At 39.1% G+C, this 6,000-nt stretch overlaps 1 protein-coding gene across 6 annotated transcripts in view; it reads right to left on the reverse strand.

Annotated features, from left to right (window-relative positions):
* The window catches only part of elavl2 (ELAV like neuron-specific RNA binding protein 2), a 38,751-nt gene extending 32,998 nt beyond the window's left edge, over positions 1-5,753 (reverse strand). For 3 of the 6 annotated variants that reach the window (XM_059355077.1, XM_059355079.1, XM_059355075.1), the window contains exon 1: positions 3,910-4,036. The gene's annotated coding sequence lies outside the window, so the exon portion shown is untranslated. Of the gene's footprint in view, positions 1-3,909; positions 4,037-5,353 lie in introns of those variants that run through there. The other 3 variants (XM_059355078.1, XM_059355076.1, XM_059355081.1) reach the window with 3 other exon arrangements.
* Positions 5,754-6,000: the final 247 nt, after the last annotated feature.

Below are 6,000 nucleotides of genomic sequence, written 5' to 3' on the forward strand. Positions count from 1 at the left end.
GTGAAAATACACATGTACATCTTAACTGATTTCTCTTGGTGTAAAAAATGTAAAAAAATAGTGTGCCTCAAATACACTTAACATGAAAGATTTACTACTTTGACTTGAGTTGCACCAGGCCCATTGAATTCTGGAGTTAACCCTAAATCATCTCAATTTTGCTGACAGCAAGGGAACATGGTTGAGGCATGCCATTTATCATTTACATCACATGCTGGCAGGACGACTCCTGTCTTAGAAGTTGTGTTCTGCCTTTGCTCAACCAATCCTGCTTCGTTTACAGATTAGAGACGTGCAAAAATGTATCAACACAGATGCATTTTTAATACTGTTAAGTTTGTCACAAAGGTGCAATTGTACAGTGAGCAGGGCTTAGAGCGGGGTAGTTATTCTGACTTGCTCTGGTATGAGGGAGCTGCTGCATAATACTGAAAAGTGATGCAATACTCATTTATAATTGGCAGACTGCCTCCAAAGCAGAAGTGCACGATTCCTTTGGAGAAAGGAATAATCCAGCAATAACAAATAAATAAAATAAAAAAACATTTACCACAAGTTCGCCTGAAATTAAATTCAGTTTGGTAATTTGTACTGCCCAAGAGACTGCGACACATGATCAATATTTACTTATTCTGGTATTTTTTATTCTTTCTGGCCTGATGCTGTTACAGAACCACTGTAAAAAAATGTATCCACTTCCCATTGCTTGTTAAAAACAATTACCTCCATATCTTGTTGCTCTGCATCACAACTGTCTATTTATAAAATAAAATACGAAAAACCCCTTTAGTCTGATATGATCACTTGTTTTTGCATTGTTTAATATACCAACACAGTTATGAATTGTGTAATGAAGTGTTACTTTGAATGGTACTTAATACAAAGTGATTCATGCCAAGTAACAGAGTGAAAACTACTGTAACGTTGCAGTAAATCATTTTCAGATACTAGCCCATCTGCTATAATATAAAAAGGTGCACAGACTAACATTACATAAAAAAGGGCTGACAGTGTGATGTTAAAGCTGGGCTTAATATTAGATGTTGATGCCAGTGCTTCATTATACAACATAATGGCTGGAAATGCAGGCCAACATATACAAATAACTTTTAAAAACTTTAAGTCAGAGTGGTGAAAACTAAAAAAACAGTGAAAGTTGTGATTGTTAATTCAGCACTTGGTTCATCGATGAGGTTGTCTGGTTTTCAAGTGCCTTAGCCATTTCAATTCTTTCTGCCTGGAGGTCTTAGACTATTAACCTTACTTTGATTTTGTCAGCTTAACAGCCAAGCCCCAAATACAAAATCAGGGTAAAGACATGTCAATACAGTCACTATTACCATTAATTTAAAATAATTTTAAATTAAAAAAGGAAATGTCTGGAAGACACCACTAGGTTTATTAATACTACCTCTGCTTCTCACCATCATCATAGGCCTACACACTAATACAGCCAAACAATCAACAAAACACTCACCACATAACACCTATACAGAGCATGAGATGTGGTAATCTAGAAAAGCTGCTGTGATGCAGTGACAGGGTCAAAAATACTGCATTGCTGGCCTCCAGTAATGAGCCACACACATGCAGAGGGAGGGCCACCCTGTGGCCAGCAGACAATGAGGACCAAATGAAAACAGTCCCGTGCTGCAGCCACTGAGCCCAGACTGGATCAGCTGCAGAGGGAGGGTAGAGGGGGAGGTCATGGAGAGAAGAAAGGGGGATGGGGTGGGCATTTAAGAAGGACAAAATTGCTTTTTTGTTGTTGTTGCTAAAGCCACCCACTGCATACTAACCCAGTTCTGACAGCCACACACATTGCTGCACAAAGCACAATGATGTGGCCTTTGGAAGTTCACTCACTGTCCTGCATTTTAGTCACTCTGTCAGCAGCAGTTTTTATTTAGAAAGGAAAACGTGGGGGCTCAATAATACATAAAGACAAGCGCTCTTATCTCCTGTCGCTCTCAGGAGCACAGAGTCTGCTGAAATTGTGGAAGTAGCATGGACACTGAAGGGAAAAAAATGACTAAAAGTAGCATATATGTATAGAGAGAAATAGAAACATGTGGTTATCTCCTTTCCAAACTAAACCACTACCCAAGTAGAATGTTATCTGATTCAGGCAGTGTTTTTTATATGTATAAAAATATATTTTGCATTTAAAAAATATTTCCTTTACATTTATGCTATTATATAATCCGTTTCTTGGACAAAAAGCTGTAGATCCCACTACTTCATCAACAAGAAATACTGCATCTAGTTATTTTTCTTAAAATGTTTGAAAACGCCTACATAATAAATGCACTACACTATTCATCTTAAATATAATTTAAGAAATGGTGTTCAAACTAACAAATACCAGGACCAGTATGGCATAGCACCCATAGTATAGAAAAGAGCACATCACACCTTTAAACCCTCAATAAGCACTCCCATTTCCTTTTGCTGGGCTGTCCCCCTTAAGCCCACAGGACCACAGATGTCCTGTGTGCTGGCAACCTCCTGGTAAATTAACTGGTCAGGCTCTTAGCTGCTGGCTCGACGATATGCAATCTTTTCATGACCTACCAACTGAAGATTACTCACCGCAGACTGCCAACTATAACTCCAGATGCCTGTGGCTTCAGCACACTCACCTGCTCAATATTCAAGGCCAGATACTACAATCACAAGTACAGAAAAATGCAAAACAGAAAGAACCTGCCTTTGTTTATGCCATAGATTAAAGACTAAAAATTGTCCTCGAGGCCCTTGAGCACAAAAACTAACATGAACAATACCCTGCTCTCTACCTGCAGTTGCATAAACCCAAACACACCCTTATTGACCATTTAATTTACGCTCATTAGAATGAGTAACAGCATCATGCCCCATGATATCAGCTAGTAAATCATTACTCCTGTCATTAATATCACACATCACATATTGCAAGATATGGTTTCATGTACTGGATGAGAACTTCAATCAGATACACTGCTCACATAATGACCATTGAGTGTATATACTTAGAATAAATTCTCAGTTTAATAAATATTCTGCTAATGTTGTAGTTTGTATTCAGAAGTATTGGGGGAAAAATGACCTACAACAATGACATAAAATACTAAAAGTACACCTGCAATACATTTATTCATGTAAATATGGTCTGAATAAAACATTGCAAGTTTGAAATGGTAAAAAGGATAACTGGTGAAACCAAGGAGTTTCTCATTAGGCGAACTACACCGTGAAGTGGCTCAAGGTGGGAAGAGTTCAGAGCTGCCTTTAGCTTAATTGATTAATCAGTGACACCTGTGCTACTGCGGGCAAGCTGCGCTACGAGACCAACTGCGACTGAATCTCGGTACACGAAAAGTTCAAATTATTGAGTGAATTCTTGCAAACCACGACGTACTACAGCAAATTCTAAAAGGCCAAATTTCGAAACTTCACTTTGCAACTGCACCACCATGCTAGTCTTTTGTTTGGACCAGCAAGCGGCGTGGGTTTTTTTTTTTTTTTTTTTAAAGCCGAACGCGGTTTGGAAAACTGCCAAAAGCAAAAACAGCCGTGGAGATTAAAAACAGTTTTGACTGGACTGCGGCGTTCACGAAACTCTGTTTGTGGTGCTAAATTCTCCTTAAATATAGCCAGTTTTGCACACTAGCTAGCACCGAAATTTAAGTCTACACACGCTACTACTTTAATGATTAATTTGGGGTACTTAATGTTAGACAATGCGACCCAGCACTGTGTAACGTTAAAACTCGAATTTATTTCCAATGAAGTTCTGCCGCGAACAGCTTCTGTTTGACCTTTGCTAAGCTACCACAGCTCGTTAAATGCCGTTTTTCTGTGTACATTTTCGACACAGTTGATATTGCAAGTTATCATTTTTTACACTTCTTCTTTGTGGCGTCTTACCTTGAGGTGTTCAATAGGCGTCACGGGTTTTTATTGACGTAAAAGTCTGCAGACATCTAACTTTTGGTTGCAAGCTTTGCGCAGTGGAAAAGGGGGCGGTGGCGGGAACGCGGCCACTAAGTAAACTAATCAGACCCTCGGCCAATCAGCGAACCCCGTCTCTGACCCGGAAATACAATACTAAGTAATTGATTTGCTGCAGGTGTACTTTTGCATCACGCCACCTAGCCTGTGTGCCATTTCCAGCAAAATAGCAATGCTACAGAAAAACACACAGCCATGATTTTGCAGGAGCAGTGGCCCCAAGGCGGCGTGAGGCCGCCACCAGGGTCCCTGGGGTATTCAGGGGAAACCAGCAACATTAGAGAGTATTGGATAATTTCATCCACTCCAATTTACAAACATAGCTGATTCTATTTTTAAATTTGATTGGCTGCACTTTTTTGAGCCTTCATGGTAGACATACAAATTTGGCATTATAATAAAGGCCTATCTAGTTATAAAAAGCAAAACCTAATAAAACAAAAACGCTCATAAGTGGCATTTAGTATGAAAAAGATGATCCAAATCCAGAGGGTGATTTTTTTTTTTTTTTGGTATAGGAATTGTTGGCTTGACTACACTTTACAATTAAGACGTGGGTGGGAATCCAGAAATCCCATACAAATATGCGTATGATAGCAAAACTTAGATCCAGCAACTCCAAGTAGCGCAACATACAGGCTGCACTTAACCTAAATAACAGTCTACTCCTGTTAGAGTTACACTGAAGTTACACCTCAGCCCTGCATGCTATTTTGCATTTAAATTTAAGAAGCATCCTTATTGTAGCCTACCACTTAGTTTAAATCACAATTATATTTTGATATAATTTTACATTTATCGTAAAATGCAAGTTTTAATATTGATAAAAGAGCTCAAATTACAAAAAAAATAAAAATCAGAGGCTACATTTGGTTACTTTGTTTACCGCAGCCATCATTCCAACTACTAATGTAAAATTCTACATCTAAAACAGTATTAGTCCAACATGATAGCGTATTTTTTTACTTTATATGCGGTAACACAACCGACTACTATGCAGATCCCACGTTTCAGCACTACCAAGGCCTATATTTCTACACACTACAGCAATAATTGCGTCCATATCTGAAACCCTGGAAGATTTCGAAATAAGCACATGTGCAGAGGTAGCCTACTTATCGTATCGTGTAAGCCTATGATATGCCAAGGCACCGCAATTCAGAGTTGAAAATCAGCCGTCAATGGAAACATGAATGCATCACGGTCACTTTCCTGTCGCGTTTGCATGCAATAATACAGCCTGAGACTACAGTGGATGCATGATCTGCTCCACACACTGTCCTCAAAGAACTGACACAGGATAAAATATCGACTTGAAAATGTTTCAGGTGAATGATCAAATGTGTAAAAAATATCTTACCGTTTCTATAAATGAAAGTTACGGACGTCCTTAGGCAAACAATCTCTGAATGAAACACCTGGCCAATAGCTTGTAAAATGATGAATTCCGCTTTCTTAGTTAAAACTTGGAAACATAAAAGCCAACACAAACAAGATAAAATGATGAAATGAAATATTTATTAAATCAAAACACAGAAATGATTTCCTTTCAGCAAATGCATGAAACAAAGGGAAAAAAGAACAGAAGAAATAAAAGGAATCAAATAATTAAAAAAGCCGGCTTCTGCCTGTCTCGCTCTTTACAGGTGCGCCACACAAATACGCGACATCACTGAGTGGAAACCAATGCAAGGAGGAGGTTGTCTTTAAAAGGAAGATAGTCCTGCCGGCAAATATATAGGGCCGTATCACAGCATGCCTATACCTCTCCGCTCTCTCCGTTTCATCCATTCAACCTACACATGAACACGCATTGGACGCGGAAGTATACCCAGAGTAGCTCCATCCACCGCTTATGCGCACAGAAGCTCTCCAATACTATTGGCTCCAACGCGGTCCTCGTTGGGCTCAACCGTCTTTCCAAATCACAAGATGCCATTCGTCCTCGCCCCAGTCACTCAAAGCGATCAAGCATTTTTCCTAAATATGGCATTTGAAGTCAAACAT

This window comes from Centropristis striata, chromosome 17 (genome assembly GCF_030273125.1).
Source record: "Centropristis striata isolate RG_2023a ecotype Rhode Island chromosome 17, C.striata_1.0, whole genome shotgun sequence".
Classification (NCBI taxonomy): domain Eukaryota; kingdom Metazoa; phylum Chordata; class Actinopteri; order Perciformes; family Serranidae; genus Centropristis; species Centropristis striata.